Below are 26,770 nucleotides of genomic sequence, written 5' to 3'. Positions count from 1 at the left end.
TCTTTTTTATGGATGAGTAATATTCCATTTTGAGTGTGTGTGTGTGTGTGTGTGTCTTTTTTATCCATTTGTCAGGATAGAGACTTGGGTTGCTTCTGTTAATTTCACTGTTGTGAATAATGCAGCAATAAACATAGATGTACTTTTTTTTATAATTATGGTATTCATTTTCTTTGGGTTAATACCCAGTAGTGGAATTACAGGACCATATGGTATTTCTATTTATTATTTTTTGAGGAACCTCTGTATTGTTTTCCATTGTGATTGTACCAATTTACATTCCCACCTGGGAAGAGGGTTCCTTTGTTTCCACATCCTCATCAACACTTATTATGTCTTATCTTTTTCATACTAGCCTTTCTGACAGGCATGATGTGAGATCTCATTGTGGTTTTGATTTGCATTTCCCTGATGAGTGATGTTGAGCATCTTTTCATGTGTCTGTTGGCCATCTGTATTGTTTTCTTGTGAAAAATGTCTGTTCAGGTCCTCTGATCATTTTAATTGGATTATTTGTTTTTTGGTGTTGAGTTGTATGATTTCTCTGTATATTTTGGATATCAGCCCCTTATTGATTATATTATTTGCCAGTCTGTTCCCATTCAGTAGGTTGTCTGTCATAGTGTTGATGGTTTCCTTCAGTGTGCAAAACCTTTTTATTTTGGTGCGGTCCCAATAGTTTATTTTTGCTTTTTTTTCCTTTGGCTAATAAGACCTATTGAGAGAAATGTTGCTACAGCCAATGATATCCAAGACATTGTCTAGGTTTTCTTCTAGGGGTTTTGTGATTTTACGTCTCACATTTAGCTCTTCAGTGCACTTAAAGTTTATTTTTGCCTATGGTGAAAGAAAGTGGTCCAGTTTGAGTTTTTGGCATGTAGTGGTTAAGGTTTCCCACTACCATTTATTGTCTTTGCCCCCAACTGATACTTTTGCATCCTTTATCATAAATGGGCCATATACTGTAGGTTTATTTCTGGGCTCTCTATTCAATTTCATTGATCTATGTGTCTGTTTTTGTATTAGTACCAGCCTGTTTTGATTATTAATAGCTTTATTGTATATCTTGAAATTTTTTAATAGTTTATTGTCAAGTTGGTTTCCATATAACACCCAGTGCTCATCCCCACAAGTGCCCTCCTCCATACCCATCACTCCCCTTCCCCTCACTGTCACACACCCATCAGCCCTCCGTTTGTTCTCAGCATTCAAGAGTCATTCATGGGGGTGCCTTGGTGGCTTAGTCAGTTAAGCGTCTGACTTTCGCTTAGGTCATGATCTCGTGGTTCGTCGGTTCGAGCCCCACGTCAGGCTCTGTGCTGACTGCCAGCCCAGAGCCTGGAGCCTGTTTCAGAGTCTGTGACTCCCTCTCTCTCTGACCCTCCCCTGCTCATGCTGTCTCTCTCTCTCTCTCTCCTAGAAATAAATAAAACATTTTTAAAAAATTTTAAAAAAGAGTCATTCATGGTTTGCCTCCCTCCCTCTCCCCAATTATTTTTCTCCTTCTTCTCCCCCATGGTCCTCTGTTAAGTTCCTCCTAATCCCACCTATACGTGTAAGCATATGCNGATTAGTTGGCTGTACATTTGTGGGTCCAATTCTGAGCTCTCTATTCTATTCCATTGGTCTTTGTGTCTGTTTTTGTGCCAATACCATACTGTCTTGATGATGACAGCTTTGTAGTAGAGGCTAAAGTCTGGGATGGTGATGCCTCCCGTTTTGGTTTTCTTCTTCAATATTCCTTTGGCTGTTCGGGGTCTTTTGTGCTTCCATACACATTTGAGAATAGTTTGTTCTAGTTTTGAGAAGTATGCTGGTACAATTTTGATTGGGATTGCATTGAATGTGTAGAATGCTTTGGGTAGTAATGACATTTTAACAATATTTATTTTTCCAATCCATGAGAATGGAATGTTTTCCCATTTCTTTGTGTCTTATTCAATTTCTTTCATAAGTTTTCATCATACAGATCTCTTATATCTTTGGTTAGGCTTATTCCTGGGTATTTTATGGGGGTTTTTTCCTGCAATTGTGAATGGGATCAGTTTCTTGATTTCTCTTTCTGTTGCTTCATTGTGGGTGTATAAAAATGTGACTGATTTCTGTATGTTGATTTTGTATCCTGCAACTTTGATGAATTCATGGATCAGTTCTAGTTAGCTTCTGGTGGAGTCTGTCAGGTTTTCTATGTAGAGTATCATGTTGTCTGTGAAAAGTGAAAGTTTGACTTCTTCTTTGCCAATTCTGATGCCTTTGATTTCCTTTTGTTGTCTGATGGCTGATGCTAGGACTTCCAGCACTATGTTAAACAACAGTGGTGAGAGTGGACATCCCTGTCGTNTCTTTAGTGATTTTCTGTCTAGTTTATCCATTACTGTAAGTGGAGTATTAAAGTCCCCTGCTATTAGCACATTCTTATCCATAAGATTGTTTCTGTTTGTGATTAATTGTTTTATATATTTAGGTGTTCCCATATTTGGTGTGTAGACATTTATAATTGTTAGCTCTTCCTGACGGATAGACCCTGTAATTATTATAATGCCCTTCTTCATCCCTTGTTATTGTCTTTACTTTAAAGTCCAGTTTGTCTGATATAAGTATGGCTACTCCAGCTTTCTTTGGACTTCCAGTAGCATGATAGATATTTGTCTATCCTCTTACTTTCAATCTGAAAGTGTCTTCCAGTCTAAAATGAGTTTCTTATAGACAGATAATAGATGAATTTTGTTTTTTTTTATCCATCCTGCTACCCTATGTCTTTTGATTGGGGCATTTAGTCCATTCACTTTCAGTGTTATTATTGAAAAATATGGGTTTAGAGTAATANCTGCCAAGTTTCAGTAGATAGGTCTGTCACCACTCTGATAGGTCTCCCTTTGTATGTTAGGGCTGTTTTATCCCTAGCTGCTTTCAGAATTCTCTCTTTGTGCTTATATTTTGCCAGTTTCACTGTGATATGTCATACAAAAGATCGATTCAAGTTACGTCTGAGGGGAGTTTTCTGTGCCTCTTGGATTTCAGCATCTCTTTCCTTCCCCAGATTGGGGAAGTTCTCAGCTATAATTTGTTCAAGGACTCCTTTAGCGCCTTTCCCTCTCTCTTCCTCTTCTGGAATTCCTATGATACGGATATTGTTCCATTTGATTGTATCCTGAGCTCTAGAACTCTCCTTTTGTGTTCCTGGATCAGTTTATCTCTCTTTTTCTCAGCTTCCTCTTTTTCTGTAATTGTGTCTTCTAACTCACTTATTCTCCTTTCTGCCTCTTCAATCCATGCATTGGACGCCTCCACTTTATTTTGCATCTCATTTATAGCATTTTTTAATTCATCACAACTATTTTTAAGCTCCGTAGTCTTTGTAGCAATGGTTTCTCTGATGTCTTCCATGCCTTTTTCAAGCCCAGCGATTAATTTTATGACTATTGTTCTAAATTCTTGTTCAGTTATGTTGCTTATTACCTGCTTTGAGCAGTTCCTTAGCTGTCACTTCTTCCTGGAATTTCTTTGGAGGAGAGTTCTTCTCTTTCATCATTTTGGTTAGCTTTCTATCTCTTGTTAGTTTTAAAAGCTTGTTATGCACTCTGCACCTACGAGTACTGCTGTACCAAAGAGAGCTCTTTGACTGGCCAGGGGCTGTCCATTCAGAAAGTGTTCTTTGAGTGGTGTCTCTTGGTCTGTCTTGTTGAGACCTTGGTTATTTTATTTTCCTACTCATAGTGGTATTTGGGACTCTCCACCATGTGTACTTTGGCTTGATTCTTGAAATAGCCTGGAAAAACACACACACACACACACACACAAACACACAGGGAACAAAGGCACACAAATGCACAGACAAATCCAACAAACATGCAAACTGAAACGGAAAAGGAAAAAGAAAAAAAGGAAGGGACACACTTAAAAAAAAGAGGAAGGAGGGAAGACAAATAATAAAAATACATTAAAAAGAAAAAATCCGACAGACAAAGGACAATCTAAAGCATAGAACCAGAATTCCCAGCTACAAATAAAAAGCCAGGTGTATGCAGTGCTGATAGAAGAGCATATAAAAAGAGAGAAATGACAGGGCGGAGAGGAAGCAAAATTGGAAATGAAATGAGCAGGCAGAAAGACTAAGAGGCTTAATTCAGAGAAAGAGGGGAATATGGTTAGAGATGAGGCAAAAGAAATGACGATAATGCTACTCAGAGAAACTATAGAGTCTGATTACTCCAGAGAGAGAGAGAGAGAGATAAAAAGGTAGAGGTGGAGGTGTAGAATTTACATCTAGAGAATGGATTAAATGTGACTGTTTAAGCAAGCCAGTGACCAGAATTAATCAGGGCAGTGCATCCATGTTGGTCTTGTCCCAGCTCTGGTTAAAAAAGAAAAAAAAAAAAGGCAGCTCCCTAGCGGGGATGGGCGTGGTTTGGTGTAGGCAGGTTTTAGCCTCCAGTGTGTCTGCGGGGGACCTGCCTTGGTGGTTGTGGGGAGAAAAGAGGCAGTGCCCCAGTCCCTTCTCAAACCAAGCGTTGTAGCTCACTCTTTCGGGTCCGATCTCCCTGTGCCGCAGGTGTAGCCAGGGTGGGCTGTGCTCTATATCCCAAGCCAGGCCTCCTTCCCAGATCACAGTCTGCATGCCCCATTGAAATAGCCCAAAATATAAACTCGAGGGTGAGTCCCTCAGAGCAGTTTCAAGCCTCTCGCCTTCCCCCTGGGGATCTAGCGGAGCCAGAAGCACAAAGGTGCAGCTGCGGAGTCCCCTCCAGTTCAGGCTGGCGAATGAGGAGCAGTTTCTCCCGGGTTTGCCTGGTGCGAGTGCGTCTCACCTAGGGTCAGCAGGACTGCAGGAAACTGGATCCCTCTGTGTCCCGAGCAGAGGTTTTTCTCTTCTCCAGCGACAAGGACAGTGTCTTGAGCAATTTCAGCCACTCTTTCTTTTTCCCCTAGACTCAGTGCGGCTCCCCGCAAAGGAGGATCTCCGCTCCCTCTGTGTCTCCGGTCCTGGCCCGATTTTATCTTCCCCAGTTCGCACTCACACTCTAAGGTTTTCTCAGCGAACTGTGTTTCCTTTTCCTCCCAAACTCCTGGATTCTGTAAGGGTTCCTATGGCTTCAGGCCATCTCTCCATTTGAGAGATGGGGGTGAGTGAAATGTACAGAGCTCCCTACTTCTCCACCATCTTGCCTCCTACTCCCTATCTTGAAATTTAAGATTGTAATACGGCCATTCTTTCGTCTTTCTCACAGTTGAATCTGTACATTGGCTTGGGTAGTATGCACATTTTAACAATATTCTTCCAATTCATGGCATGGTATATCTTTCCATTTATTTGTGCCATCTGCAATTTCTTTCATCAGTGTTTTATTGTTTTCAGAGTACTGTTCTTTTACCTCCCGAGTTAAGTTTATTCCTAGGTATTTTATTCTTTTTGGTTCAGTTATAAATGGAATTGTTTCCTTAATTTTGATTTTTCCTACATTATTATTAGCGTACAGAGATGCAACACATTTCTGTATGTTAATTTCGTATCCTGTGACCTTACTGAATTAATTTATTACTTGTAATAGGTTTTTGGTAGAATCTTTGGGGTTTTCTATGTATAGGATCATGTCATATAGTGATGGTTTCACTTCTTCTTTACCACTTTGGATGCTTTTCATTTCTTTTCCCTGTCTGATTGTAGGTTCAAGGACTTTTAGTACCTTATTGAATCAGATCGGTGAGAGTAGGCATCCTTGTCTCGCTCTTAATCTTAGAGGAAAAGTTCTCAGCTTTTCACCATTGAGTATGATGTTCACTGTGGGTTTATCATATATGCTCTTTATTATGTTGAGATATGTTCTTTAAATCCACTTTGTTGAGTTTGTACCATGAATAGATGTTGAATTTTGTCAAATACTTTTCTATACCTATTGAGATGATCATATGATTTTTATCCTTCACTTTGTTAATGTCTGTATCATGTTGGTTGATTTTTAAATGGTGACTCATTCTTGCACTCTGCGATGACTTATGTATTTTGCAACTAGAAGGTTGTACCTTTTGACCCACTTCATCCATTTTACCCACCCCGTCCGCTATCTGTTCTCTGTATCCATGACCTCATTTCCTTTCTTTCTTTTTTTTTATTTTGTGTTTTAGATTCCACATGTAAGTGAGATCTTGTGGTATTTGCCTTTCTCTATTTGGTTCATTTCACTCACCATAATATCCTCAAGATTATGTTGTCACAAATGACAAGATTTCTTTCACTTTTGTGACTGAATAATATTCCACTGTGACCTGTAACACATTTTCTTTATCCATTCATCCATCAGTAGACACTTCACTGCATCTTGGCTATTGTAAATATACTGCACTGAACACGGTAGTGGGAGAAGTACATATATCTTTTTAAGTTGCTGTTTTTGTTTTTGTGATAAATACTCAGAAGTGAAATTATTGAATCATATAGTGTTCCGTATTTTAATTTTTTGATGGACTGCCATACTGTTTTTCTAGAGTATAAAAACACCTTTTTATACTCCAAACAGCAGTGAACAAGGCTCCCTTTTCTCCATATCCTTCACCTGCTCCTTGTCATTTTGATAACAGTCTTTCTAACAGGTATGAGATGCTATCTCATACCTTTTTATTTGTATTTTCTTGATGATTAGCGATGTTGACGATCTTTTGCTGTGCATGTTCACCACCTCCTTGTCTTCTTTGGCAAAATGTCTATTCAGATCCTCTGAATTTTTAATGGATTGTTTGAGATTTTTTGCCATTGAGTTATGTGAGCTCTTTATGTGTTTTGTATATTAACGCCTTTTCAGATACAGGATTTCCACATATTGTCTTCCATTCAGTAGGGTGCCTTTTCATTTTGCTGATGTTTTCCTTTACTGTAAACAAGTTTTTAGTTTGAAGTCATCTCACTTGTTTATTTTGCTTTTGTTGCCGTTGCTTGTGGTGTCAAATCCAAAAAGTCATCACCAAGAGCAATGTCAAAATGGGTTTTCCTTGTTTTCTTCTAGGCATTTTATAGTTCCAGGTTATACATTTAATTCTTTGTGAATCTCAGGTTAATATTTGTGAGAAGTGTCACATAGGTATCCATTTCTCCCAGCACCATTTATTGGAGAGGTTTTCTTTTCTCCTTGAGTATCTGGGCTCCTCTGTTGAACATTAGTTGACAATATATGTGAGAGTTTATATCTTGGCTCTCGGTGCTAATCCATAGGCTTATGTGTCTATTCATATGCTAGTACCATAGTATAATACCTTTGTAATAGAGCTTGAAATCAGGAAGTATAATGCCTCCAGCCATGTTTTACTTTCTCGGCATTGCTTTGGCTATTTGGGGTTTGTACTTCCATGTAAATTCTGGTAGAATTTTTTCTAGTTCTCCAAGAGATGCCATGGGATTTGCAGAGGGATTGCATTAAAGCTGTAGATGGCTTTGTGTAGTATGGACATTTTAACAGTATTAATTTTTTCCAGCCCATGAACGTGAGCTATCTTACCATTTGTTTCTCTTTTCTTCAGTGTCTCTAATCAGTGTTTTCTAGTTTTGAGTGTACAGATCTTTCACTCGTTTGGTTAAATTTATGCCGAGGTATTTTATTGTTATTGATACCAGTGTAAATGGGATTGTTTTCTTTATTTCTTTTCCTGAAAGTTCATTGTTACTGTATGGAAACACAACTGATTTTCGTATGTTGGTTTTGTATCCTGCAACATTACTAACTCATGTGTTAGTTCTAATGGTTTTTTGGTGGAGTCTTTAGTGTTTTCTGTATCATGCCATCTACAAACCATTTCCCTTCTTTTTCTGATTTGGATATTTTTTTCTTTTTTCTTTTTCTTACCTTATTGTTCTGGCTAGGACTTCTTAACTGACTGAACCAACCCCAAGGCTAGGACTTCTGGTACTTTATCGAGTAGGAGTGGTCAGAGGGGACGTCCTTGTCTTATTTCTAATTTTAGAAGAAAAGTTTTCACCATCAAGTATGATATTAGCCGTGGGTTTGTTAAACATGATCATTATTATGTTGTGGTACCTTCCTTCTGTATCCAGTTTTTGGCAAATTTTTATCAGGAATGGAGGTTGAATTCTGTCAAATGTTTTTTCCTTACATTGTGATGATCATATAATTTTAACCCTTCATTTTGTTATTGTATCACATAAATTGATTTGCAGATGTTTACCATCCTTGCATCCCTGGATTAGATCCAGTTTAATTGTGGTGTGTGATCCTTTTTATGTTGTTGAACTCTGCTAATACTTTATTGAGGAGTTTTGTATCTATGTTCATTGAGCATATTGGCCTATGATGCTGGCCTCATAAAATGAGTTTGGGATTGCTCCTTCATATTCTCTCTCTCTCTCTCAGAAGAATTTCAACAGTTGTTATTAATTCCTCTCTGACTATTTGGTAGAATTTATTATCTGATCCTGTACACTTCTTTATTGAGAGGTTTTTGGTTACTGACTTAATCTCCTTACTAGTAATTAGTCAGTTTTGGATTTCCTATTTCTTCATACTTCAGCCATGGTAACTTTAATGTTTCTAAAAAATATCCCATTTCATCTAGTTGTCCAATTTGTTGATGTATAATTATCTCTTATACTCTCGCTAACATTTCATATTTCTGTGGTTTCGGTTGTAACAACTCTTCTGTCACTTCTGATTTCACTTATTTGAGACTTGTCTTTTTCTTTCTTGTTGAGTTTAGCTAATGTTTGTCAATTTTATCTGCTCAAAAAACTAGTTCTTAGTTTCAGTGATCTTTCCTATTGTCCTTTTAGTTTCTATTTCACTTGTATTTTTTAATGTTTATTTATTTTTGAGAGAGAGAGGCAGAGTGTGAGCAGGGGAGGGTCAGCGAGAGAGGGAGACACAGAATCTGAAGCAGGCTCCAGGCTCTGAGCTGGCAGCACAGCAGGGCTCGAGCTCCTGAATCACGGGAAAATGACCTGAGCTGAAGTCAGACATTTAACCAACTGAGCCACCAGCGCCCCATCTCTTTCATTTATTTCTGTTGTGATCTTTGCGAGTTCGAGTTCCTTCCTCCTACTAACTTTGGGACTTGTTTGTTCTTTTGTTCTTTTCCTAATTTCTTGAAGAATTTAAAGCATGTATTCCTATGAACTTCCCTCTTTGTTCTGCCTTTGTTGTATTTCATTTTGTGTTTTGGTAGATGGGTATCTCATTTGTGTCAAGTGTTTTTTACAAATTTCTCTTTTAATTGCTGCTTTTGATCAATTCATTTTTCAGTAGCATGTCGTTTTTCTCAACCTATTTGAGATTTTTACCAGTTTTCTTCATGTAATTTGTTTTTAGTTTCATACCATTGTGTTTGGAAAAGATCTTTGGCGTGGGATCATTATTCTTAAATTCATTGACAGTTGTTTTGTGGCTTAACATATGATCTGTCCTGGAGAATTTTCCCGTGCATTTGAGAGAAATCCTTATTCTGTTGTTCTGGGATGGAATATTTTGTCTATGTCTCTTAAGTCCACCTAGTCTAATGTTTTATTTAATGCAAGTGTTTCCTTACTCTTCTTCTGTAGATACATCTTCAGTGGGAAGAAATTAAATTTCCCTACTGTGTCGCTATTTCTGTCTATTTCTTCCTTTTCGTCTGTTAATATTTGTTTTCTGTATTTAGTTGCTCCTATGCTAGATGCATAAATATTACAAGTGTTACATTTTATTTTTTTGATTGACCCCTTTGGTGTTATGAAATGGAGATTTTCGTCTCTTACCATTTTTGTCTCTTATAATATAGTTCTAAAGTCTGTTTTGTCTAGGTGTAGCTAAATTTCTTTGTTCTTCATTTTTATATAAGATCTTTTACCCTCCTTTGACTTTCAGTCTTTCCTTAGAAATGAGTCTTTTGTAGGCAGCATATAGATGGCTTTAAAAAATCTATTTAGCCATTCTTTGGATAGAAAAATTATTCCATTTACATTTAAGTCTGATAGGTATGTACTTATTGCCATTTTGTTCATTATTTTCTGGGTGGCTCTATTCCTTTCTTCTTGCCCTATTCCTTTCTGATTCAATGGTTTTCTTCAGTGGTATGTTTAGATATTTCTCTCTTGATTTTGTGTATCTACTAGCTTTTTTTCTTTGTCCTTACCATGAGGCTTACATAAAACAACTTGTATTTATATAGCCTGTTTTATGTTAACAATTGCTTTTCAACTCGTTCTAAAGTTCTGCTTTTTATACACCCACTAATTTATGTTTTGATACCACAACTTACATCTTGTGAATCCCTTGTAAAAATTAATATAGTTGTGGTTATTTTACTCCTTTCCTGTTTTAACCTTGTCCTAGTTTTAGAAGGGATTAACTCATCATAGTTAAACTATTAGATTATTATCCATTTTAATATATACAGGTAAATACCTGTACCCATGTGATTTATCCTCTAATATGTTTTCACCTTATTAATTGGCACTCTTTCATTTCAGCTTAAAGAAGTCTCTCTAACATTTCTCGTAGATGAGTAGCTTTAGCTTTTGCTTGTCTGGTAAATTCAGTATCTCTCCTTTAATTCTGAATGACAACTTGGCCAGGTAGAATAGTCTTGGTGGAAGTTTCTTTTCTTTTAGCACTTTAAATATATCACATTACCTCCTCTCCTGCAAATGTCTGCTGATAGTCTTTACGGGGGTTCGCCTATACCTAACAAGTTAATTTTCCATTGCTGCTTTTAAGAGTCTCTCCATATCTTTACTTTTTTAGATTTTATTTATCTTGTCTTACTGTGGGTCCCTAAGTGTCCATATTATTTGACAGTCTTTGGAATTCTTGGATCTGGATGTCTTTTCTTTCTCTAGGTTAAGGAAGTTGTCACCCATTATTTCTTCAAATAAGTTTTCTGCTCCCTTCTCTTTCTCTTCTCCATCTCTGAGCACTATTATGAGAATACTGATGCTTAAGCTGTCTTCATCTTTTTGTTTTGTTTTCTCTCTGCTGCCCTAATTGGGTGACTTCAACTGCCCTTTCTTTGAGTTCACTGATCTGTTCTGCTTCATCTAGTCTACTGTTAGAGCCCTCTGGTGTATTTTTCAGTTCAGTTATTTTATTCTTCAGCTCATTGACTTGTGTCTGGTGCTTTCTTATATTTTCTATTTCATTTTTGAAGTTCTTGGTTTATTATCTATTATTAACTCAAGTTCAGCAACCTACTCTAGGAACATTATTTTAAGGAACAATACTGTGAACTCTTCATCAGGTAAATGACTTATCTTGATTTCATTAAGATTTTTTTTCTGAGGTTTTACCTTGTTCTTTCATTTGAAACATTTCCATTCATTTTGCTTGACTCCTTTTGTTTCGATGTACCAGATAAAAAAAGCCACTACTCCTAATCTTGAGACGGTGGCCTCATGCAGGAGATGAACCTTACTGGTCAACCCTGCCCTAGCTCTTGGTTGTCTCTCAAACCTTTGGGATTGTCCAAGGAGCCAGTTTTATTTTTCATGGTCCTCAGTTCTTGAAAGTGTGCCACGACTTATAGTGTCTCAAAGGGGGGGGATCTCAGTCAACACCTGATTTAAAACTACACCCTCAACAGCAGCTTTTAAAGAATGTAAACATATATAGTCTTGTGAAACTGCAGGCATAACCTCCGACTGGTCATTAGAGTCTGGCAACCTAAAAGTATCCCCAAATGACAGGTGCACAAATTGGGGTGCCAGACAAGTGTACAACCTCCTTTCTAGCTAGGAAACTGAAGAAAGGCAGAGGGTTAAATAAAGATGGCATTCACTGGCCTCCACCCCCAAAGAGCATCTCAGGAGGCTCCTGGATAAGTGCCAAGCCAGAATCCTGCCCCTTAGGCCAAAGCTCCAAAAGAAGCAAATAGGCCTCTTCAACACAAAGTCTGGGGTGGGGGGGGCGGTTAATCTGTTGTCAGTTCCCTGCCCTGGGGATGGTAGCCAACCTAGAACTTTGTTATGTTCCCATGAGGCCCATAATTGTAAGCCCTGCTGACGTCTAGAGCCAGGCAACTAAGAGCCATTTCCCTGGGCAGCAGCCACAACAACTAGAGTCAGACCTGTGTGAGCCCACCCATTGGGAGACACTGGAACTCTGGAGTATGGTGGACAAAGAGCAGGAAGATAATGCCCACTTCTAGGGTCACTGTAGAGGAGTACAATCTGCCCTCAGGTGTGTGTTTATTTAGAAGCCAGCCTCTCTGGCCACAGCAAATAAGGTCTCTTTCATGGAAAGACAGGGCATTTCTGTTTGCTGCCTCTTGTTCTGTGGTGGGAATGGTAGCCACTTAACTCTTTTTCCATTTGTTACCATCCTAGGGAACTCTTGAGCATAAGACCCATTGGCCACCTGTGCAGGGAACACCTGTAAGTGTTCCCTGGGCTGCAGCTGCAAAAACCAGGGTGCCAGACATGGATGGAAGCTCCTTTCTAGGAGATACTGGTGATCCAGAGTGAGGCAGAAGGATGGTGCAAATATGGTGGCCACTGGCTTCTGTCCCCAGAGCGTATTTCTGGAGGCCTCTAGATATGTGGTAAGCAGATGCCTGCCCCTTGGGTCAGTGCTCTAAGATAAGCAAATAAGCCTGTGTCACAGAAAGTGCGTGTTTTTTTTGCCACCTCTGCGCTGTGCTCTCAGGTCACTGAGTCCATGCATAAGCTCTTTAAGAACTGCTTCTCAGTTTGCTGCACTCTCGTGGGTCTTTAAGACAAAAGCCCTCAGCCCTGTTAACTATCCCAGTTCAATATCTTTGGGACTCACTTCTCAGGTGCAAGTCTTAAAAGTTATGGTGCCCAATGTAGGATCCAAACCCTTTGCTCCTCAAGGAGAAGTTCAGAAGTTTGACCTCCCTCCCAATTGTGGATTTCAAACCACAGGTAGGGTTGATGATGTGATTGTGCCAGTGTCTCCTACCTGCCCCACTGTGAGTTTTTTCATTCACCTATTGTATAGGAGGAGTGGGCTGGCTAGTTTTGGGGGGAGTTATCGCCCCAGAGGAAACTATTCCATAGGTGTATTTGGTGTGTCTATGGGAGGAGGTAAGTTCAGGATTCAGGATCTTCCCATCTTACCACCTAGAACTGGAACCATCAGGTGATTTTTACTCATGTTTGATAAGCGAAGAAACTAGTTGTAATAGTTGTATTGCACAAATAGAATTCAGTCTCTGAGGGAGGAGTTTCAAACAGAAAACTGTGGCTCTAAATGTCCTGTATGTTTTACCAAATCACCCTGACTCCGATCGTGACCTCAGCTCCTGAATGGAGTTCAGCGATCACCATATCCTCTCTGTGGTCAGTTTTTATTGGGAGGACAAATGTGATAGGACCTTTAGCCCTGCATCCATTTGGTTTATCTCAAACAATAGAAGGAAGTGATGCTACATATTTGGGTATAATCATTGCTTCAGTTTGAAAATATTTGTATTAACTTCCTAGGGCTGCCCTAACAGGTGGATTAAACCATAGAAGTATACTTTCTCACATTTCTGAAGGATAGAAATCCAAGATCAAAGTGTCCAAAAGCTTGGTTTCCTCTGAGACCTCTCTCCTTAGCTATAGATGGCTGTCATGTATGTGTCTGTGTCCCAATCTCTTCTTACAAGGACACCAGTCATATTGGATTAGAGCACACTCTAATGACCTCATTTTAATTTAATTGCCTTTTTAAAGAGCCTGTCTCCAATACTGTCAGTCATACTCTGAGGGACTGGGGGTTAGGACTTAAACACATGAATCTGGTAGGGGATACGGTTCTGCCCATAACACTAGGCTGTATGTGGATTTAAACTACAAACCAAATGAGCTATGCCAGAGAAAAGGAGAGCATTCATCCTGTCTCTGTTGGAGAATACTAGTCAATGGACTGATGTATTGCGGAAATGATCCAAGCTTTACACAAAAAGCAGAATATTAAAATTAGGGGAGAAATTCCAGACAAGTTAAGAGTTATGAGGGTTCTAATGGAAATGCAATTAGAAGAAAGGAACGGTTACTCTCAAAGCATGACCCACAACACGGCTGTGGATTTCCTTATAACCCTGGGCCTATTTTATTCTCCTAGGTCTTCTCTGGAGAATATTTATTTTTTCTGATTTGGCAATTAAACTACAGGATTTTTTTTGAAATTAGAATTCTGATGTGAATTATGTTCCAGTTCAAAGAAACTGTATACTGATCCAGTATTGCCATTTAATTCTGAGGGTTAACCCAGAACCTGACACATTACTCATTTAAAGACAAAAGGTCTGAAATGCAAGAAAAAGATGGTTCCTACCACAAGACATGGCCCCTTTCAGGCATAGTTGTTATTGTTAGAGATTTCTGTAATGATTCAAAACAGGTATTCTGTTACTATGTCCTTCATTTTCTCATCATGTAATCTTTGAACTACTTTTCATTCCTGAGTTACTCTGATTTTAGTCCTTAAGATTTTCTTTTTCCTTTTCCTTTTGCAGAATTAAATGGTTTGTTTACTTAGACTTCTGAAGTCACCTATGCTACCTTGATTTCCAAGGCTGACTGATGAGGAAGGCAGATGGTCACCTTATTGTGTCCCTCCCATTCTGCAAGCCTTTCTCATTCGCCCCCTCCTCCCAGAATCCTTCACTCCCAGAGCTGATCCATTGAGGGCTGGGCATCCTACAAACATGACATTTGTGAAAATCTCATTTTTATTCTCTCTTGCTATTAATATTTCATCTTCCAGGACTTTGTCATCCTTTTCCTGTTTGATGGCTGCTCCCTTAAAAGCAAGCAACTTCCATCTCTGTCTGAATACTCTTCCCTGTAAGATCCCCGGCTAAGAGTTGAGACCAACGTGAGGTGACAGCCATTACTCTCTGCTGCTGCCTGTGGTTGAAGGAACTAGCTTGTCCTCACTGTCCCCAGCTTTGTGTCCAGCCCTTCCTCACGAATGGTAGCACTACGGACCTCCGGTAGCCCCAGGATCACCACCACACATTTGGCTGAATACCCCACAAGCATTTGGCACCACAGATGGTAGCTTGCCTCAGGCTCTTCCTCAGCTTCCCTTCATGGTGCTTCCTTTCCTACCGCGAAGGTGGACATGCCTGCTTCTCAAATTCTCCTGCAAGCTCTGACTTGCCCACCAGCCCAGTACTTATGGAAAGCTGTTGGTGACTTTCTCTGGTCCTTCTTTATCTCTTCTTCAACCTTGCTTCCCTAGGTTCTGTGACAGTTATAGAAGGTCTCATTCCTGTAAGGAGTCCTGATTCCATTATAGAGTCATACACCTTCCTTTGCTGGATGCCAGTGGATTCAGTAACACATATATTACATGTGCCCTTTCTTGATGAGCTGTGGCAGAGAATGTTGTGCTAATCTCAATGAGTGGCAGAGGTAGGGGAGGTAGATAACTTTGCTTCAGCTCTGTTCTTTCACCCCTTTGTTCCTTATGGCCGGACGTACTGATTTAGGATAAAATCAATGGGTGGAAGTCATGAGTGTTTCAGTGGCCACTAAAAAGGCTTTTTGTTCATAGGATTATAACAAAGATCAAAGCAGCGAATACTTTCCAACTTCCTCGCCCAGCTAATATAATGTCACTGTTGAAGATTAATGACCAAATATCACCCTCTGGAATAACTGAAATGATAAGTGTGCTTCATATCATTAGCAGTATAGGTTCTTAACCCATGCATCAAAAACACATTTTAATATATTTTGCCTCGAGACTTTGTCCATTTCTAGAATTTTGAGACGCTCCCCTATTCCTAAGTACAGTTTTCTCATCAGTAAAAGAGGCTGTCTTTGAGCCAGTCTTCCCTCATAGCTTTTTTGTGTAGACCTGATTTAAATGGAGGGGAGGATCCAGGATAGGGTGAGATAGGTTGTACTGAAGTCAAAAGCAGGAAAGACTCTGAATGTAAAGCTGAGGCATGAAAAAGAGATGAAGCTTGGGGCACCACAAAGCCAGGGTGAGAAGCTCCTCTGTGGCACCCTCTTGAGATTGGGTGAGGGACATCAAATTAGATTGGAGCTGCAAGTAGTGGGCTGGGCATTGGACATCGTCCACAATGTGCTTTTATCTCTTAGAAAGTGTAAAAAAGATAGCTGGCAATGGACGACTCTGTGCCCTGAGGTGACAGGTGAGAATATTCCTGTCCATCTCTGCTAGTTGACCCACTCTGAACCCCAGATGAAAAGATCCGGAGTCGGGTCTTCCTCACATTTTACCCCAGCCCATATCCAGTGAGGAAGCTAACACATTAAAGACAGTCACTAAGTGTTCTTCTAGAGATCTGTCCTTGGAAGAGATACAAGTAAGGGATGTTAAGTCAGGTGAGGCTCAGACTCATTGAACAGAGAGTCACATATTTTCCAGACCTGTTCAGAGCATCGCATACCACTTACTTGTTGACCTCTGGCAACCTTCTGCACTTTCAGAGCATCATCAAATGAGCAAACGTTTTTTGCTCTTAAGGGTTTTCTGAGCTTAATATATTAAATACCTACAAAACTTGACAAGAGGGGATTAATACAGATACAAGTCCAATATTGTGTTTCTATAGGTAGAGTTGCCAAGCAACCATCACACTACAATACACAGGACTGTCATTATGGATCAGCCTGCTTCTCCTGTAACTCCTTTACTGCCAAACTGAAAAGCGATCCGGGCAATGATGTCACTTAAAGCATTGATCCTCCAGGTGCCCTTACTGGCTAAAATCTTATCTTGTAGCAATTATGGAATACTCTAAAAATGATTCCATGGCATATTCCTTTGCAGTGTAGAAAATGTGCTTGCATTATGAGAAGACAGTGACTGAAAATATAATGCAGATTATTAAACCTTGATATTAGTGATGTAAATTATTTATCATAAATTACTAGAAGATGCCAGAGATCCCACGTGGAGCAGACTAAGGTGCCACCTTATTCATACTCTGGCTGCTGTTCAGCCTCCCTCCCTGGTAATTTCATCCATACCACTCACAGGATGACAATTTTATATCATAAGAGGTCCCCTGGTAGTGGATATTAGCTTATAATGGAAGGGAACAGGAGGGAGAATTTGTTTGTGTGCTTTTTCCCAGTAAAACACACACACTGCTCCCTTGAGGCACATACAGTTATATATTAAAACATTAGTGATGGCACTAGAGTTAATAAGAGATATAATATATAATACAGCCATATCCAGTATATATTAAAAATCACAAAAAGATATTGTAGATCCTAAAAGAAAATTCCCAGGATAAATTGTCTTGTACACTTTCTTGTAGTTAAAATACATATCATCGCTAAAAATATGTAGTACATTTTCAATGGATTCACAATTATCTGAGGTCAAATATCTGAAGACTGTTTTTTCTTCCAATGAAGCATAAACCATAAAATCTTCCACTGTTGTTTCTAAACCATAATAGAACTTCCAGTAACCAAGGGATGAAATAAATGTATTCAAAGTAATAGAAAGCATTAAAATAGATTAGTGGTTTCCATATTTCCTTAAATGGTTCCTAGTCCACATGCAAAATATCTTCAGTTTGGTTCCTCAAAATGAAAAGTATATAATACATCTATTTCAGGCTATTAAGAAACACTAATGTAGGGATCTATTTAATGTTAGAAACCTGTGGATTTTGATCAAGATCTATCTATAATCTTAACTATATAAAACTAACACTTTAAAAACCTGTCCCTTGTAGTTCAAAGATTTAAATATTTTGCTGAAATTGTTTCCCAATGGGAAAATAGCATTCTCTATTTAGGATTGCAAAAAGTACTTATTCCCAGGCACAAGTTAAATGGTATGTGAAAGCTGACACCACAAAATAATGGTAGAGTCAAGAACAAAGTTGGTCTACTTCCTTCAAGGAAAGCTATAACTTCATTAATGAGCTGGAGTTTTTGTCCTGTACAACATGATTCAGCATTTGAGTATACTAAGAAATGACCCCACAAGAAGTCTAGTTAATGTTCATCACCATTTGTAGTTACACAGCTTTTTTTTCCATGTGACATGAAGCTTTAAGATTTACCCTCTTAGCAACTTTCAAATACACAATACAGTATTATTAACTCTAGCCACCATGTTGCGCATTACATCTCCATGACTTCATTTATTTTAGAACTCGAAGTCTGAACCTTTGACCCTGCACATATTTTGCCCATCCACCATCCACCCTGATCTCTGTATCTATGAGCTTGGTAGTTGTTGGGATTTTTAGATTTCACATGTAAGTGAGATCATATGGTGTTTGTCTTTCTCTGACTTCTATTACTTAGCATAATACCATCAATGGTCCATCTATGTTATCACAAATAGCAAGATTTCTTTGTTTCTATGACTGAATACTACTATAGTGTGTGTGTGTGTGTGTGTGTGTGTGTGTGTGTGTGTACGTGTACATTTTCTTTATCCATACATCCATCATGGATACTTAGGCTGTTGGCTGTTTCCATATCTTGGCTATTATAAATGATGCTGCAGTAAACATAGGGATACCTTTATCTTTTCAAATTAGTATTTTTAATCCAGTTTTTAGTTCTCTGCCTTCCCTCTGGAGCTCTAGATGCTGGCGAGGATGTGGAGAAACGGGCACCCTCCTACACTGTTGGTGGGAATGTAAACTGGTACAGCCCATCTGGAAAACAGTGTGGAGGTTCCTCAGGAAACTAACAATAGAACTCCCCTATGACCCAGCAATAGNAAAAAAAAATTGCAACTGAAAAAAAAAATTAGTATTTTTATTTTCTGTGAATACATACACAGAAATGGAATTACTGGATAATGGTGGTTCTAATTTTAATTTTTTAGAACTACCATACTGTTCTCCTTGAGGCTACAACAATTTACGCTTCAACAGTGCACACTGTTTGCATTTCTCTACCTCTTGCCAACACTTGTTATTTATTGTCTTTTTGATAATAGTCATTCTAACAGGTATGAGGTGATATCTCATTATGGGTTTGATTTGCATTTTCCTGATAATTAGTGATGTTGAGAGTCTTTTCATATATCTTTTGGCCATTTGTATCTTCAAAAAATGTCCATTTAGATCCTTTGTGTGCTTTTGTGTTGCCTTTGCCTTTGGTGACAAATCCTAAAAATCATCACCAAGACCAGTGCCAAATAGTTTACTATCTATTTTTTCTTTTAGGAGTTTTATGGTTTTAGGTCTTACAGTCAGATCTTTAACCCATTTTAAGTTAATTTTCTATATGATTTACAACAGTGGTCTTAAATGAGTTTGCCCAATACCATTTGTTGAAGAGATAGTCCCTTCCCCATTGTGTACTTTTGACTTCTTGATCATAATAAATAAGTATGGATTTACTTCTAGGATCTCTGTCCATTGATCTGTGTATCTGTTTTTATGCCAGCACCATACTGTTTTGATTAATATAGCTTTGTAATAAAGATTGAAATCAGGGACTGTGATGCCTCAGGCTTTGTTCTTCTCCAGATTGCTTTGGTATTGGGGATCTTTCGTAGTTCCATCCAAAGTTGAGAATGGTTTTCTCTATTTCTGTGAAATACACATTAGAATTTTGACAGTAATTGCACTGAGTCTGTAGATTTCTGTGGGTAGTATGGACATATTAATACAATTGTTACAATCCGCAAGCACTACCTATCTTTCCATGTATTTGTTTCTTCATCAAGGTATTACAGTGTTCAGAGTACAAGTCTTTCACCCCGCCTTGGTTAAATTTATTCTTAGGTACTTCATTCTTTTTGATGCAATTGTAAATGAGATGGATTTATTAGTTTCTCTTTCTGAAGCTGATTATTAGTGTATAGAAACTCAACATACTCTGGGATATAGATGTTGTATCCTCCAACTTGGCCAACTTATTTAATTCTAATAGTGCAAATATATAGTGACAGTTTTACTTCGTTCCAATTTGAATGTTTTTCATTTGTTGCCTAATTGCTCTGGCATGTATGCCAATTACTGTGTTGAATAAAAGTGGCAAGAAAGCATCCTTGTCTAATTCCTGATCATAGAAAACAAGCTTTCAGCTTTTCACCATTAAGTGTAAAGTTAGCTGTGGCCTCATCATATATGGCCTCTAGTACTTTGAGGTACATTTCTTCTTTGCTCACACTGAGAGTTTTTTTCATAAATAGCTGTTAACTTTTATCAAATTTTTTTTTGCAAGTATTGAGACGATTATGACTTTTATCCTTCATTTTGTTAATATGGTTTATCATTTGGATTGATTTATGGATGTTGAACCATCCTTTCATCACTGAAATCAATCCCATTTGATCATGGTGCATGATCTTTGCAATGCATTGTTCATTTTATTCATTATTTCTGTATCTATGTTCATGAGGAATATTGGCCTGTCTCTTCTTGTCTTTTGATGTCTTTGTCTGGTTTTAGAATCAGGGTGAAACTGGTTTGGTAAAATCAGTTCCCTTATTCTGTTGTTTGGAAGAGTTTGAGGAGGGTTTGTGTCAATCATCCTTGGATCTTTGTGAGGATTCACCAGTGAAGATACCCAGTGCTACAGTTTGGTGTGTTAGAATGTTTTTGATTACTGAATAAATTTTATTTCTAGTAATTGGTGTGCTCAGAATTTTTTTCATGACTCAGTCTGGCAGGTTGGATGTGTCTAGAAATTTGTTTCTTCTGGGTTGTCCAATTTGTGGTATATATTTTTCCTCACAGCCTCTTGGGGTCTTTTATGTTTCTGTGGTAGAAGTTGTAATGTCTCCTTTTTCATTTTATTTATGTGTGACTTTTCCTTTTTCTTAATGAGTCTAGCTAAAGATTTGTCAACTTTGTTTCCTTCCAAAGAACCAGCTCTCAGTTTCACTGATCTTTTCTATTTTCTTTTTAGTCTCTATTTCATTTATTTCTACTAACTTTGGACTTCATTTGTTCTTTTTCTAGTTCCTTGAGGTATACAGTTAGGTAGAGTTTTGTTTCTTGATGTAGGCATTTATTGCTATGAACTTCCCTCTTGGAACTGCTCTTCTGAACCCTTATGGTTTGATATGCTGTGTTTTCATTTGTGTACAGTATTTTTTAATTTCTCATTTGATTTCTTCCTTCACTCATTGTTCAGTCACATAATGTTTAATATCTCCATGTTTATGAAGTTTCCAGTTTTCTTCCTGTAATTGGTTTTTAGTTTCATATCATTGTGGAAGATCAAGATATGATCTCAGCCTTTTAAGTTTAGTAAGACTTGTTTTGTGGTCTGACATAAGATTTATCTTGTAGATTGCTCCACATGCATTTGAGAAGAATGTGCTTTTTATTGCTTTATGATGGAAAGTTCTGTATATGTCTATTAAGTCCATGTGGTCTAAGGTTATCAATTAAGGCTACTATTTGTTTATTGATTTTCTGTCTGGATGATCTATCCATTGGTTAGGGAAGGGTATTAAAGTCTCATATTTCTATTATCTATTTCTGTCTTCTTGGTTGGTTAATATTTGCTTTACATATTTAGCTGCTTTATGTTGGGTCTATAAATATTTACAAATATTATTTTCTCTTGTTGGAGTGACCCCTTTATCATTATGTAATGCCCTTTGTCTTCTATTACATTGTCCTTTTTTCTCACTTTATCAATATTTGCTCATTGCTTTATTTTTGTTTAAATAGAGCAATAGAAAAATAAGAAGTCTTGAATGTCATTTATTCACTGGCTGCTTAAATTTGTGCTTTTGTTCCCTCATCTGTAAAATGGTTACATAGTATTGCCTCATAGAGTTATTGACAGAACTGGATAAATTCTTTGTGTTTTGGGGGAGGTTTTTCTTTTTTCTGATAAAAAATATAGCTACTCCAAGTTTCTTTTAGTTTCCATTTGCATTGAATACCTTGTTCTATCCATTCACTTTGAGTCTGTTTGTGTCCTTCTATCTGAAAAGAGTCTAATGTAGTCAGAATAGAGATGGGTCTTATTCTATCAAATCACTCTCTGCCTTTTCATCGGAGGAATTAGTGTATTTACATTTACATAGGATAGGTGTACACTAACTGCCATTTGGTTTATTATTGTCTGACTTTGTGATTTCATGACTGTTTCTGTAGTGGTATTCATAGAATCTTTTACCTTCCCTTTTTGATTATGTACTGTTCACACTTCAACAATGCAGGGGTTAAAGGCACTGACTCCCACTCCATCCAGTTGAAAGTTTGCATATAACTTTGGACTCCCCCAAACCTTAACTACTCAACCAACTGCTGACTAGACATATTGCTACCAATATTAACTTAGTTGATTTACACATATATGAATGAATCTGTATTTCCAACCCATGTTGTTCAAGGGACAATTGTATACTTAGTTATGAGTATTTGTTTCAGGTAAGCCTTATTATAAGCACAATCTAAGTTGATAATGACTTAAGTTTAAATGTATTCTTAGACTCTTGAAATTTTGTTCTACCCCCTCCACATGTTGTATTTTTACTACTTTTGTCTTCTACTGTTTATACTTTCTTGATAAGTGATTTTATAAGTGATATACATGATCCACCACCTTTGCTGTCTCTTTAACAGTGAGATTTATGCTTTCCTATATCTTGTTACCAATTAGTGCCACTTCTTTTAAGCTTATACAAATCCTTTTAACATGTCCTGTAGGCTTGCTTAGTGGTGATGAACTCCTTTAGCTTCTTGCTTATCTGGTAACTCTGTCTTTCAATTCTGGTGACACCTTTGTCTGATAGAGTGTTCTTGGTTGAAAGATTTTTTTATTCAACACTTCTAAGGTATCCTGCCACTCATTTCTGGCCTACAAAGATTTGATAGTCTCTTGTGGGCTCCCAGATCTTAACAAGATTTTTCTCTTGGCCCTTTTAAGATTCCCTCCTTGACTTTGGGTTCATCTTATTTGAAACTCTCTGGACTTCCTAGATCGAATGCCCTTTCCATTCCTGAAGTAGGGGTGTTTTCAGACATTATTTTTTCAAATAAGTCTTCTGCCTCTTTCTTTCTCCTCATTCTGGGAGTCATATAATATGAATGTTGAGTGTTGCTCTGCTTGTATTATCCCTTAAGTTCCTTAAGCTGTTTTTACTTTTTTTGTTTTTTTCTTTTCTTTTTGGCTGTTCTGATTGGGTGAGTGTCACTGCCTTATCTTTGAGTTCACTGACTTTTTCCTGTTTCATTTAATCTGCATGGCATCTCTCTAGGGTAATTTTCATTTCAGTTTTGTGTTCTTCAGCTCAATGACTCTTATTTGGTACTTTTTCATATTTTCTATCTCTTTGAAGTTTCTGATTTGGGGAGTTACTGAGTGACCACTAATTTGAACTCTTTATTAGGTAGAACACTCATCTCCATTTTATTAAGAATTTTTTCCTGAGGTTTTGAGTCCCTATTTTTGTTTTTATGCACTACATAAAGCAGCCACTTCTCCCAGTCTTGAAGGAGTGGCCTCAAGTAGGAGATGAACCTCATCTTTCTCTAGTTCTTTGTGGTCTCTCAAACTTTTGGGATTTTCCCAACAGCTGATTTTATTTTTAGAGGCTATCAGTAGTTGAGGGTGTGCCACAATCTGTCATTATCCAAAGGTGAAGGATCTCAGCACCTGGCCTGGGGCTGATCAAAAGCTGCCACCTGGGTGTCAGCTTCCAAATCATTCAACTCTACAATCTTCTGGGGTATAAGCCCTGCTGGTCACCTAGAGGTGTCACCTTGCACCCTTTGGGTGCAAAACTTGAGGTGCCAGACTAAGGGAAAGTGCATAGTTGGTATCCACTGGCCTGTGGTACCTAAGAACGCTTCTATAGACCCAGAGATGTGTGTGAAACCTGAATCCTGTCCCTCAGGCCAAAGCTGCATGACAGATAGGTCTCTTTCACACGAAAAGGGTGTGTTTCAGTCTGTTTTTGCAGTATCCTGGGGGTTATAGCCTGCTAAGAATTTCCTTTGATTATTACTGTCCTCTGTCCAGCAGAGCTGTGTACCTCATGGCTGGTAGCCACAAAAATCAAGGTATCAGACATAAAAACGGGGTACCAGATGCATGTAAAAGTTCTCTTGGGGTAGATATTGGTGCTACAGAATCACAGCAGCCAGAGATCATGAAGATGGTGTTTAAAATAAGCACATGAGCCTCTTTCGCCACAAAGATTGGTATGCTTCTGTGTTGGGCGCTGGGGCTGGTGAGTGCTGGCACAGGAGCCCTTTAAGAACTACCTCTGTAGCTTTATGGACCTCCTGGATGCAAGCCCCATCAATTTTTTTTTAATGTTTGTTTATTTTTTAGAGAAACTGAGATAGAGTGCAAGCAGAGAGAGGGAGACACAGAATCTGAAGCAGGCTCCAAGCTGTCAGCACAGAACCCAACACAAGGCTCAAACCAAAGTTGGACGCCTAGCCAAGTGAGCCACCCAGGTACCCAAACCCCACTGATTTTTAAAATTAGGTACTGATCTCAACAGTTGGGATGCCTGATGTGAAATTTAAAACCCTTAGCTCCTTGGGAAGAAGCTATAGGCCTTGAATTCCCTTCTGATCATGGCTTGCACAGCTAGGTAGTATCTCAGCATCTCCTACCTACTTCACTGTGGGTTTTTATTTCTTTGCCTCATGTGTGAGAGTTACTCAGCAAGTATTTAGGTCTTTTTTAGAGGAAACTCTTCCTTATGTGGTTGTAGGTTCATGTCTGTGGGAGGAGGTAAGTTCAGTATCTTCTGCTGTTGCCATGTTGAACTAGAATTTCTATTTCCAAATTAGTAAACTGTGCATCCTTTACAAATCTGGGCCAGCTGGAAAGTCAGAATTACCAGGAGACTAAATTTGGATAGGCCAATTATATTGACACCACGAATGGCTACATATGGTATTCTTCTTTCCATTTAACATCTCTGACATTTTCTTTAACACTGCTTAACATACGGTAGCGTTTGTTCCTATTCAGTGTTTATCGTAGTCAGTCTCATATATACTATGATTGCATCTCTTACGTCACCAATGTGATGTCTCCCATGTGCCCTGCACCCATCCAGATTGGTCTCCAAGCCTCCCTATCCCATTTTCTAATGCCTTACTGGTAAAGATCCATTCTGTGCCACACTGGCAAGTTCAGACATTCTACGTGGATTCATGGTATTATCATCCACCACAACATTTTTATTTCTTATAATTACCACTGTGATAATAACACCTGCTTCACAGAGCTTCTCTGAAGATTGATGAGATCTCTAATCTAGTGTCAAAGAGTAGGGACCCACTGTCTGTCAGATGCCATTATCAATAATACTAATTATTAATTAAACCTCAAGCATTGTAGACCCTTTCCTCTAATTTTTAAAGGTCCCAAATGCCTCTTCTTTGTCTCCTTTTCTCTCCCTTCTCTAAGTCTGTCCCGAACTGTTGTACTATACCCCTGACTTCCACTTCTGCTCCCTTGCCACCAAGAGCTATTTTCTCAAACATGAATCTCAAAAATGTTTGTCCATAGCATCAATTTCAAAGTCCTTAGTTTGATATCTAATACTTAACAAAATGGGCTCAGCTGCCTGGCTTCTTAGCCTCACTGACTACAATCATACTTTCTGTCCTTTGATACCTCATTGCCTTTGCAAATTCTGCTCCCTGTGCTTTGAGAGCTCACCCTTTCTTTCCTTGGTGTGCTGGGGGTTGCCTCTCTTCCGTCATCCCACCGAGATCCAGTCTATGCGCTACTGTACTGTTCTCTCTGGTCCAGGAGGCTGACTGCTCAGGACTCACCTGCATTGCCTTGCTCTTCCTTAAGTCATGGCAATGGGAGCACCTGTAAGAGATCCAAGGACAGGAAGATCCCTTCAGTCCTTGTTGTGGTACTGAGTTCCCTCTATTTACTAGCACCTTCATTACAAACTATTTGGCTGACCCTCCCCAATAAATAACCTGAAGGTAATCATGAGGAAACACCAAGTTAAGGGGTATTCCTCAAAATGTAACTATTCTCTAAAAAACGCCAAGCTCTTTTCATTTACTCATACCCTCCGTTTCCAAAGAAAAGTCTGAGAAACTTTTCTACATTTTGGGAAGCCATAGGGATATAATAACTGAAGATGACTGAATCCAGAAATGCAAATTATGTAAGAAAATGTTTTCAGGAAATACATACTGATATATTTAGGAACACAGGTGCTTGGTCTATAAATTACTCTCCAGTTGTCAGGAAAGGTGTGTATACATATATAAATATATATACGTGTGTGTGTGTGTGTATAGAGAGAGAGCGAGAAAGTGTTCAGAACTGGTGGACCCTGAGTGATATACTTGTGAAACAGCACTCATCAGTAATCCTATAATTTACCATTACCTTCATTTTAATTATTAATTAGCAGAACATACAATGCTTCGGATACTTTATGTCCAGTCTGTTAATCTCCAGCATGAAGGCTTGGAAGACTGATGCTGTCCCCTTTCCTGGGCAATTCAGTGCCCTGTGCAGTAGGACAGGTAGAACACATCCTCAGTATCAATGTGGTAGCCACTTGCCACATATGGCTACTTAGCACTTGACTTCGGGCTAGTACAAACTGGTGTAAGTGTAATACACATCTAAGGTTTAACATGACAAACAATGTAGAAAACCTCAATTATTTTTTCATGTTGATTACATTCTGAAATGGTAATATTTTGGATGTATTCAGTTAAATGTATTATCTGTTCCTTTTACTCTTTTAATGTGCTGAGCGTAAATTTTAAACTACTCATGCAGCGCTCATTATTTCTTTTGGCTAGTGCTAGTAGCCCCAGATGAGCAAGTCCCTAATTAAGCTGCTCTGCTGATTCTCATTATTTTTCTGTGACAAGAGCACCCAAATAATTCCTGCCTTCTCCATCTCTTTTT

General features: G+C 38.4%; 1 long non-coding RNA gene across 2 annotated transcripts in view; it reads left to right on the top strand.

The window, feature by feature from the left end:
- Positions 1-26,770, top strand: part of LOC144222515 (uncharacterized) — a 154,486-nt gene that overhangs the window by 80,419 nt on the left and 47,297 nt on the right. For both annotated transcript variants that reach the window (XR_013332417.1, XR_013332416.1), the window contains exon 2: positions 24,191-24,318. This is a non-coding gene — a long non-coding RNA (uncharacterized LOC144222515). The remainder of the gene's footprint in view (positions 1-24,190; positions 24,319-26,770) is intronic.

This window comes from Crocuta crocuta, unplaced genomic scaffold, assembly GCF_008692635.1.
Source record: "Crocuta crocuta isolate KB4526 unplaced genomic scaffold, BGI_CrCroc_1.0 scaffold377, whole genome shotgun sequence".
Lineage (NCBI taxonomy): Eukaryota > Metazoa > Chordata > Mammalia > Carnivora > Hyaenidae > Crocuta > Crocuta crocuta.
Note: the sequence above shows the minus strand (reverse complement) of the source record. Positions and strands in the feature narration are given on the sequence as shown.